The sequence below is a fragment of the Oncorhynchus tshawytscha genome, unplaced genomic scaffold (assembly GCF_018296145.1).
Source record: "Oncorhynchus tshawytscha isolate Ot180627B unplaced genomic scaffold, Otsh_v2.0 Un_contig_105_pilon_pilon, whole genome shotgun sequence".
Lineage (NCBI taxonomy): Eukaryota > Metazoa > Chordata > Actinopteri > Salmoniformes > Salmonidae > Oncorhynchus > Oncorhynchus tshawytscha.
In genome coordinates this window covers 109,553-121,739 of record NW_024609267.1, presented here as the reverse complement: position 1 = coordinate 121,739, position 12,187 = coordinate 109,553, and positions in this window count along the sequence as shown.

Genomic DNA, 12,187 nt, shown 5'->3' with positions numbered 1-12,187 from the left:
CATTATATAATAGAGACAGTAGATCTAGCTGGTATGTCATTATATGATAGAGACAGTACATCTAGCTGGTCTGTCATAATACAATAGAGACAGTAGATCTAGCTGGTCTGTCATAATATAATAGAGACAGTAGATCTAGCTGGTCTGTCATATTATAATAGAGACAGTAGATCTAGCTGGTCTGTCATATTATAATAGAGACAGTAGATCTAGCTGGTCTGTCATATTATAATAGAGACAGTAGATCTAGCTGGTCTGTCATATTTTAATAGAGACAGTAGATCTAGCTGGTCTGTCATATTATAATAGAGACAGTATATCTTGCTGGTCTGTCAAACTATAATACAGACAGTAGATCTAGCTGGTCTGTCATAATATAATAGAGACAGTAGATCTAGCTGGTCTGTCATATTATAATAGAGACAGTAGATCTAGCTGGTCTGTCATAATATAATAGAGACAGTAGATCTAGCTGGTCTGTCATATTATAATAAAGACAGTAGATCTAGCTGGTCTGTCATATTATAATAGAGACAGTAGATCTGGCTGGTCTGTCATATTATAATAGAAACAGTAGATCTAGCTGGTATGTCATATTATAATAGAGACAGTAGATCTAGCTGGTATGTCATATTATAATAGAGACAGTAGATTTAGCTGGTCTGTCATATTATAATAGAGACAGTAGATCTAGCTGGTCTGTCATAATATAATAGAGACAGTAGATCTAGCTGGTCTGTCATAATATAATAGAGACAGTAGATCTAGCTGGTCTGTCATAATATAATTAATACAGTACATCTAGCTGGTCTGTCATAATACAATAGAGACAGTAGATCTAGCAGGTATGTCATAATATAATAGAGACAGTAGATCTAGCTGGTCTGTCATAATATAATAGAAACAGTTGATCTAGCTGGTCTGTCATAATATAATAGAGACAGTTGATCTAGCTGGTCTGTCATAATATAATAGAGACAGTAGATCTAGCTGGTCTGTCATATTATAATAAAGACATTAGATCTAGCTGGTCTGTCATATTATAATAGTGACAGTAGATCTAGCTGGTCTGTCATATTATAATAGAGACAGTAGATCTAGCTGGTCTGTCATATTATAATAGAGACAGTAGATCTAGCTGGTCTGTCATATTATAATAGAGACAGTAGATCTAGCTGGTCTGTCATATTATAATAGAGACAGTAGATCTAGCTGGTCTGTCATATTATAATAGAGACAGTAGATCTAGCTGGTCTGTCATATTATAATAGAGACAGTAGATCTAGCTGGTCTGTCATATTATAATAGAGACAGTAGATCTAGCTGGTCTGTCATATTATAATAGAGACAGTAGATCTAGCTGGTCTGTCATATTATAATAGAGACAGTAGATCTAGCTGGTCTGTCATATTATAATAGAGACAGTAGATCTAGCTGGTCTGTCATATTATAATAGAGACAGTAGATCTAGCTGGTCTGTCATAATATAATAGAGACAGTAGATCTAGCTGGTCTGTCATAATATAATAGAGACAGTAGATCTAGCTGGTCTGTCATATTATAATAGAGACAGTAGATCTAGCTGGTCTGTCATATTATAATAGAGACAGTAGATCTGGTCTGTCATATTATAATAGAGACAGTAGATCTAGCTGGTCTGTCATATTATAATAGAGACAGTAGATCTAGCTGGTCTGTCATATTATAATAGAGACAGTAGATCTAGCTGGTCTGTCATATTATAATAGAGACAGTAGATCTAGCTGGTCTGTCATAATATAATAGAGACAGTAGATCTAGCTGGTCTGTCATAATATAATAGAGACAGTAGATCTAGCTGGTCTGTCATAATATAATAGAGACAGTAGATCTAGCTGGTCTGTCATAATATAATAGAGACAGTAGATCTAGCTGGTCTGTCATATTATAATAGAGACAGTAGATCTAGCTGGTCTGTCATATTATAATAGAGACAGTAGATCTAGCTGGTCTGTCATATTATAATAGAGACAGTAGATCTAGCTGGTCTGTCATATTATAATAGAGACAGTAGATCTAGCTGGTCTGTCATATTATAATAGAGACAGTAGATCTAGCTGGTCTGTCATATATATAATAGAGACAGTAGATCTAGCTGGTCTGTCATAATATAATAGAGACAGTAGATCTAGCTGGTCTGTCATAATATAATAGAGACAGTAGATCTAGCTGGTCTGTCATAATATAATAGAGACAGTAGATCTAGCTGGTCTGTCATAATATAATAGAGACAGTAGATCTAGCTGGTCTGTCATATAATATAATAGAGACAGTAGATCTAGCTGGTCTGTCATATTATAATAGAGACAGTAGATCTAGCTGGTCTGTCATATTATAATAGAGACAGTAGATCTAGCTGGTCTGTCATATTTTAATAGAGACAGTAGATCTAGCTGGTCTGTCATATTATAATAGAGAAGTAGATCTAGCTGGTCCGTCATATATAATAGAGACAGTAGATCTAGCTGGTCTGTCAGTAGATCTAATATAATAGAGACAGTAGATCTAGCTGGTCTGTCATAATATAATAGAGACAGTAGATCTAGCTGGTCTGTCATATTATAATAAAGACAGTAGATCTAGCTGGTCTGTCATATTATAATAGAGACAGTAGATCTGGCTGGTCTGTCATATTATAAAAGAAACAGTAGATCTAGCTGGTATGTCATATTATAATAGAGACAGTAGATCTAGCTGGTATGTCATATTATAATAGAGACAGTAGATTTAGCTGATCTGTCATATTATAATAGAGACAGTAGATCTAGCTGGTCTGTCATAATATAATAGAGACAGTAGATCTAGCTGGTCTGTCATAATATAATAGAGACAGTAGATCTAGCTGGTCTGTCATAATATAATTAATACAGTACATCTAGCTGGTCTGTCATAATACAATAGAGACAGTAGATCTAGCAGGTATGTCATAATATAATAGAGACAGTAGATCTAGCTGGTCTGTCATAATATAATAGAAACAGTTGATCTAGCTGGTCTGTCATAATATAATAGAGACAGTTGATCTAGCTGGTCTGTCATAATATAATAGAGACAGTAGATCTAGCTGGTCTGTCATATTATAATAGAGACAGTAGATCTAGCTGGTCTGTCATATTATAATAGAGACAGTAGATCTAGCTGGTCTGTCATATTATAATAGAGACAGTAGATCTAGCTGGTCTGTCATATTATAATAGAGACAGTAGATCTAGCTGGTCTGTCATAATATAATAGAGACAGTAGATCTAGCTGGTCTGTCATAATATAATAGAGACAGTAGATCTAGCTGGTCTGTCATAATATAATAGAGACAGTAGATCTAGCTGGTCTGTCATAATATAATAGAGACAGTAGATCTAGCTGGTCTGTCATAATATAATAGAAACAGTAGATCTAGCTGGTCTGTCATAATATAATAGAGACAGTAGATCTAGCTGGTCTGTCATATTATAATAGAGACAGTAGATCTAGCTGGTCTGTCATATTATAATAGAGACAGTAGATCTAGCTGGTCTGTCATATTTTAATAGAGACAGTAGATCTAGCTGGTCTGTCATATTATAATAGAGACAGTTGATCTAGTTGGTCTGTCATATTATAATGAAGACAGTAGATCTAGCTGGTCTGTCATCTTATAATAGAGACAGTAGATCTAGCTGGTCTGTCAAAATACAATAGAGACAGTAGATCTAGCTGGTCTGTCATTATATAATAGAGACAGTAGATCTAGCTGGTCTGTCATGTTATGAAAAAAAAACAGCAGATCTAGCTGGTCTGTCATATTATAATAGAGACAGTAGATCTAGCTGGTCTGTCATATTATAAAAAAAACAGTAGATCTAGCTGGTCTGTCATCTTATAATAGAGACAGTAGATCTAGCTGGTCTGTCATATTATAATAGAGACAGTAGATCTAGCTGGTCTGTCATAATATAATAGAGACAGTAGATCTAGCTGGTCTGTCATAATATAATAGAAACAGTTGATCTAGCTGGTCTGTCATAATATAATAGAGACAGTTGATCTAGCTGGTCTGTCATAATATAATAGAGACAGTAGATCTAGCTGGTCTGTCATATTATAATAAAGACATTAGATCTAGCAGGTCTGTCATATTATAATAGTGACAGTAGATCTAGCTGGTCTGTCATATTATAATAGAGACAGTAGATCTAGCTGGTCTGTCATATTATAATAGAGACAGTAGATCTAGCTGGTCTGTCATATTATAATAGAGACAGTAGATCTAGCTGGTCTGTCATATTATAATAGAGACAGTAGATCTAGCTGGTCTGTCATATTATAATAGAGACAGTAGATCTAGCTGGTCTGTCATAATATAATAGAGACAGTAGATCTAGCTGGTCTGTCATATTATAATAGAGACAGTAGATCTAGCTGGTCTGTCATATTATAATAGAGACAGTAGATCTAGCTGGTCTGTCATATTATAATAGAGACAGTAGATCTAGCTGGTCTGTCATATTATAATAGAGACAGTAGATCTAGCTGGTCTGTCATATTATAATAGAGACAGTAGATCTAGCTGGTCTGTCATAATATAATAGAGACAGTAGATCTAGCTGGTCTGTCATAATATAATAGAGACAGTAGATCTAGCTGGTCTGTCATATTATAATAGAGACAGTAGATCTAGCTGGTCTGTCATAATATAATAGAGACAGTAGATCTAGCTGGTCTGTCATAATATAATAGAGACAGTAGATCTAGCTGGTCTGTCATAATATAATAGAGACAGTAGATCTAGCTGGTCTGTCATAATATAATAGAGACAGTAGATCTAGCTGGTCTGTCATAATATAATAGAGACAGTAGATCTAGCTGGTCTGTCATAATATAATAGAGACAGTAGATCTAGCTGGTCTGTCATATTATAATAGAGACAGTAGATCTAGCTGGTCTGTCATATTATAATAGAGACAGTAGATCTAGCTGGTCTGTCATATTATAATAGAGACAGTAGATCTAGCTGGTCTGTCATATTATAATAGAGACAGTAGATCTAGCTGGTCTGTCATATTATAATAGAGACAGTAGATCTAGCTGGTCTGTCATAATACAATAGAGACAGTAGATCTAGCTGGTCTGTCATAATATAATAGAGACAGTAGATCTAGCTGGTCTGTCATAATATAATAGAGACAGTAGATCTAGCTGGTCTGTCATAATATAATAGAGACAGTAGATCTAGCTGGTCTGTCATATTATAATAGAGACAGTAGATCTAGCTGGTCTGTCATATTATAATAGAGACAGTAGATCTGGCTGGTCTGTCATATTATAATAGAAACAGTAGATCTAGCTGGTATGTCATATTATAATAGAGACAGTAGATCTAGCTGGTCTGTCATATTATAATAGAGACAGTAGATCTAGCTGGTCTGTCATATTATAATAGAGACAGTAGATCTAGCTGGTCTGTCATAATATAATAGAGACAGTAGATCTAGCTGGTCTGTCATAATATAATTAATACAGTACATCTAGCTTGTCTGTCATAATATAATAGAGACAGTAGATCTAGCTGGTCTGTCATAATATAATAGAGACAGTAGATCTAGCTGGTCTGTCATATTATAATAGAGACAGTAGATCTAGCTGGTCTGTCATATTATAATAGAGACAGTAGATCTAGCTGGTCTGTCATAATATAATAGAGACAGTAGATCTAGCTGGTCTGTGATAATATAATAGAAACAGTTGATCTAGCTGGTCTGTCATAATATAATAGAGACTGTAGATCTAGCTGGTCTGTCATATTATAATAGAGACAGTAGATCTAGCTGGTCTGTCATATTATAATAGAGACAGTAGATCTAGCTGGTCTGTCATATTATAATAGAGACAGTAGATCTAGCTGGTCTGTCATATTATAATAGAGAAGTAGATCTAGCTGGTCCGTCATATTATAATAGAGACAGTAGATCTAGCTGGTCTGTCAAAATACAATGGAGACAGTAGATCTAGCTGGTCTGTCATTATATAATAGAGACAGTAGATCTAGCTGGTCTGTCATAATATAATAGAGACAGTAGATCTAGCTGGTCTGTCATATTATAATAAAGACAGTAGATCTAGCTGGTCTGTCATATTATAATAGAGACAGTAGATCTAGCTGGTCTGTCATATTATAATAGAGACAGTAGATCTAGCTGGTCTGTCATATTATAATAGAGACAGTAGATCTAGCTGGTCTGTCATAATATAATAGAGACAGTAGATCTAGCAGGTATGTCATAATATAATAGAGACAGTAGATCTAGCTGGTCTGTCATAATATAATAGAAACAGTTGATCTAGCTGGTCTGTCATAATATAATAGAGACAGTTGATCTAGCTGGTCTGTCATAATATAATAGAGACAGTAGATCTAGCTGGTCTGTCATATTATAATAAAGACATTAGATCTAGCAGGTCTGTCATATTATAATAGTGACAGTAGATCTAGCTGGTCTGTCATATTATAATAGAGACTGTAGATCTAGCTGGTCTGTCATATTATAATAGAGACAGTAGATCTAGCTGGTCTGTCATATTATAATAGAGACAGTAGATCTAGCTGGTCTGTCATATTATAATAGAGACAGTAGATCTAGCTGATCTGTCATATTATAATAGAGACAGTAGATCTAGGTGGTCTGTCATAATATAATAGAGACAGTAGATCTAGGTGGTCTGTCATATTATAATAGAGACAGTAGATCTAGCTGGTCTGTCATATTATAATAGAGACAGTAGATCTAGCTGGTCTGTCATATTATAATAGAGACAGTAGATCTAGCTGGTCTGTCATATTATAATAGAGACAGTAGATCTAGCTGGTCTGTCATATTATAATAGAGACAGTAGATCTAGCTGGTCTGTCATAATATAATAGAGACAGTAGATCTAGCTGGTCTGTCATAATATAATAGAGACAGTAGATCTAGCTGGTCTGTCATATTATAATAGAGACAGTAGATCTAGCTGGTCTGTCATAATATAATAGAGACAGTAGATCTAGCTGGTCTGTCATAATATAATAGAGACAGTAGATCTAGCTGGTCTGTCATAATATAATAGAGACAGTAGATCTAGCTGGTCTGTCATAATATAATAGAGACAGTAGATCTAGCTGGTATGTCATAATATAATAGAGACAGTAGATCTAGCTGGTCTGTCATAATATAATAGAAACAGTTGATCTAGCTGGTCTGTCATATTATAATAGAGACAGTAGATCTAGCTGGTCTGTCATATTATAATAGAGACAGTTGATCTAGCTGGTCTGTCATATTATAATAGAGACAGTAGATCTAGCTGGTCTGTCATATTATAATAGAGACAGTAGATCTAGCTGGTCTGTCATAATATAATAGAGACAGTAGATCTAGCTGGTCTGTCATAATATAATAGAGACAGTAGATCTAGCTGGTCTGTCATAATATAATAGAGACAGTAGATCTAGCTGGTCTGTCATAATATAATAGAGACAGTAGATCTAGCTGGTCTGTCATATTATAATAAAGACAGTAGATCTAGCTGGTCTGTCATATTATAATAGAGACAGTAGATCTGGCTGGTCTGTCATATTATAAAAGAAACAGTAGATCTAGCTGGTATGTCATATTATAATAGAGACAGTATATCTAGCTGGTATGTCATATTATAATAGAGACAGTAGATTTAGCGCATCTGTCATATTATAATAGAGACAGTAGATCTAGCTGGTCTGTCATAATATAATAGAGACAGTAGATCTAGCTGGTCTGTCATAATATAATAGAGACAGTAGATCTAGCTGGTCTGTCATAATATAATTAATACAGTACATCTAGCTGTTCTGTCATTATACAATAGAGACAGTAGATCTAGCAGGTATGTCATAATATAATAGAGACAGTAGATCTAGCTGGTCTGTCATAATATAATAGAAACAGTTGATCTAGCTGGTCTGTCATAATATAATAGAGACAGTTGATCTAGCTGGTCTGTCATAATATAATAGAGACAGTAGATCTAGCTGGTCTGTCATATTATAATAAAGACATTAGATCTAGCAGGTCTGTCATATTATAATAGTAACAGTAGATCTAGCTGGTCTGTCATATTATAATAGAGACAGTAGATCTAGCTGGTCTGTCATATTATAATAGAGACAGTAGATCTAGCTGGTCTGTCATATTATAATACCCTAACCCCTACACTACAGTATGGACCCTAACCCTAACCCCTACACACTACAGTATGGACCCTAACCCCTACACTACAGTATGGACCCTAACCCCTACACTACAGTATGGACCCTAACCCCTACACTACAGTATGGACCCTAACCCCTACACTACAGTATGGACCCTAACCCCTACACTACAGTATGGACCCTAACCCCACTACACTACAGTATGGACCCTAACCCCTACACTACAGTATGGACCCTAACCCCTACACTACAGTATGGACCCTAACCCCTACACTACAGTATGGGACCCTAACCCCTACACTACAGTATGGACCCCCCTAACCCCTACACTACAGTATGGACCCTAACCCCTACACTACAGTATGGACCCTAACCCCTAACACTACAGTATGGACCCTAACCCCTACACTACAGTATGGACCCTAACCCCTACACTACAGTATGGACCCTAACCCCTACACTACAGTATGGACCCTAACCCCTACACTACAGTATGGACCCTAACCCCTACACTACAGTATGGACCCTAACCCCTACACTACAGTATGGACCCTAACCCCTACACTACAGTATGGACCCTAACCCCTACACTACAGTATGGACCCTAACCCCTACACTACAGTATGGACCCTAACCCCTACACTACAGTATGGACCCTAACCCCACTACACCCTAACAGTATGGACCCTAACCCCTACACTACAGTATGGACCCCCCTAACCCCTACACTACAGTATGGACCCCCTAACCCCTACACTACAGTATGGACCCTAACCCCTACACTACAGTATGGACCCTAACCCCTACACTACAGTATGGACCCTAACCCCTACACTACAGTATGGACCCTAACCCCTACACTACAGTATGGACCCTAACCCCTACACTACAGTATGGACCCTAACCCCTACACTACAGTATGGACCCTAACCCCTACACTACAGTATGGACCCTAACCCCTACACTACACTACAGTATGGACCCTAACCCCTACACTACAGTATGGACCCTAACCCCTACACTACAGTATGGACCCTAACCCCACTACAGTATGGACCCTAACCCCTACACTACAGTATGGACCACTAACCCCCCTACACTACAGTATGGACCCTAACCCCTACACTACAGTATGGACCCTAACCCCTACACTACAGTATGGACCCTAACCCCTACACTACAGTATGGACCCTAACCCCTACACTACAGTATGGACCCTAACCCCTACACTACAGTATGGACCCTAACCCCTACACTACAGTATGGACCCTAACCCCTACACTACAGTATGGACCCTAACCCCTACACTACAGTATGGACCCTAACCCCTACACTACAGTATGGACCCTAACCCCTACACTACAGTATGGACCCTAACCCCTACACTACAGTATGGACCCTAACCCCTACACTACAGTATGGACCCTAACCCCTACACTACAGTATGGACCCTAACCCCTACACTACAGTATGGACCCTAACCCCTACACTACAGTATGGACCCTAACCCCTACACTACAGTATGGACCCTAACCCCTACACTACAGTATGGACCCTAACCCCTAACCCCCCTACACTACAGTATGGACCCTAACCCCTACACTACAGTATGGACCCTAACCCCTACACTACAGTATGGACCCTAACCCCTACACTACAGTATGGACCCTAACCCCACTACACTACAGTATGGACCCTAACCCCTACACTACAGTATGGACCCTAACCCCTACACTACAGTATGGACCCTAACCCCTACACTACAGTATGGACCCTAACCCCTACACTACAGTATGGACCCTAACCCCTACACTACAGTATGGACCCTAACCCCTACACTACAGTATGGACCCTAACCCCTACACTACAGTATGGACCCTAACCCCTACACTACAGTATGGACCCTAACCCCTACACTACAGTATGGACCCCCCTAACCCCCTAACCCCCTACACTACAGTATGGACCCTAACCCCTACACTACAGTATGGACCCTAACCCCTACACTACAGTATGGACCCTAACCCCAGTATGGACCCTAACACACTACAGTATGGACCCTAACCCCTACACTACAGTATGGACCCTAACCCCTACACTACAGTATGGACCCTAACCCCTACACTACAGTATGGACCCTAACCCCTACACTACAGTATGGACCCTAACCCCTACACTACAGTATGGACCCTAACCCCTACACTACAGTATGGACCCTAACCCCTACACTACAGTATGGACCCTAACCCCTACACTACAGTATGGACCCTAACCCCTACACTACAGTATGGACCCTAACCCCTACACTACAGTATGGACCCTAACCCCTACACTACAGTATGGACCCTAACCCCTACACTACACCCTAACCCCTACACTACAGTATGGACCCTAACCCCCCCTACACTACAGTATGGACCCTAACCCCTACACTACAGTATGGACCCTAACCCCTACACTACAGTATGGACCCTAACCCCTACACTACAGTATGGACCCTAACCCCTACACTACAGTATGGACCCTAACCCCTACACTACAGTATGGACCCTAACCCCTACACTACAGTATGGACCCTAACCCCTAACCCCTACACTACAGTATGGACCCTAACCCCTACACTACAGTATGGACCCTAACCCCTACACTACAGTATGGACCCTAACCCCTACACTACAGTATGGACCCTAACCCCTACACTACAGTATGGACCCTAACCCCTACACTACAGTATGGACCCTAACCCCACTACACCCTAACCCCTAGTATGGACCCTAACCCCTACACTACAGTATGGACCCTAACCCCTACACTACAGTATGGACCCTAACCCCTACACTACAGTATGGACCCTAACCCCTACACTACAGTATGGACCCCCCTAACCAGTATGGACCCTAACCCCTACACTACAGTATGGACCCTAACCCCTACACTACACTACAGTATGGACCCTAACCCCTACACTACAGTATGGACCCTAACCCCTACACTACAGTATGGACCCTAACCCCTACACTACAGTATGGACCCTAACCCCTACACTACAGTATGGACCCTAACCCCTACACTACAGTATGGACCCTAACCCCTACACTACAGTATGGACCCTAACCCCTACACTACAGTATGGACCCTAACCCCTACACTACAGTATGGACCCTAACCCCTACACTACAGTATGGACCCTAACCCCCCTAACACTACAGTATGGACCCTAACCCCTACACTACAGTATGGACCCCCCTAACCCCTACACTACAGTATGGACCCTAACCCCTACACTACAGTATGGACCCTAACCCCTACACTACAGTATGGACCCTAACCCCTACACTACAGTATGGACCCTAACCCCTACACCAGTATGGACCCTAACCCCTACTACAGTATGGACCCTACCCCTACACTACAGTATGGACCCTAACCCCTACACTACAGTATGGACCCTAACCCCTACACTACAGTATGGACCCTAACCCCTACACTACAGTATGGACCCTAACCCCTACACTACAGTATGGACCCTAACCCCCCCTACACTACAGTATGGACCCTAACCCCTACACTACAGTATGGACCCCCCTAACCCCTACACTACAGTATGGACCCTAACCCCTACACTACAGTATGGACCCTAACCCCTACACTACAGTATGGACCCTAACCCCTACACTACAGTATGGACCCCCTACACTACAGTAACCCCCCTACACTACAGTATGGACCCTAACCCCTACACTACAGTAACCCCTACACTACAGATGGACCCTAACCCCTACACTACAGTATGGACCCTAACCCCTACACTACAGTATGGACCCTAACCCCTACACTACAGTATGGACCCTAACCCCTACACTACAGTATGGACCCTAACCCCTACACCAGTATGGACCTAACCCCTACACTACAGTATGGACCCTAACCCCTACACTACAGTAT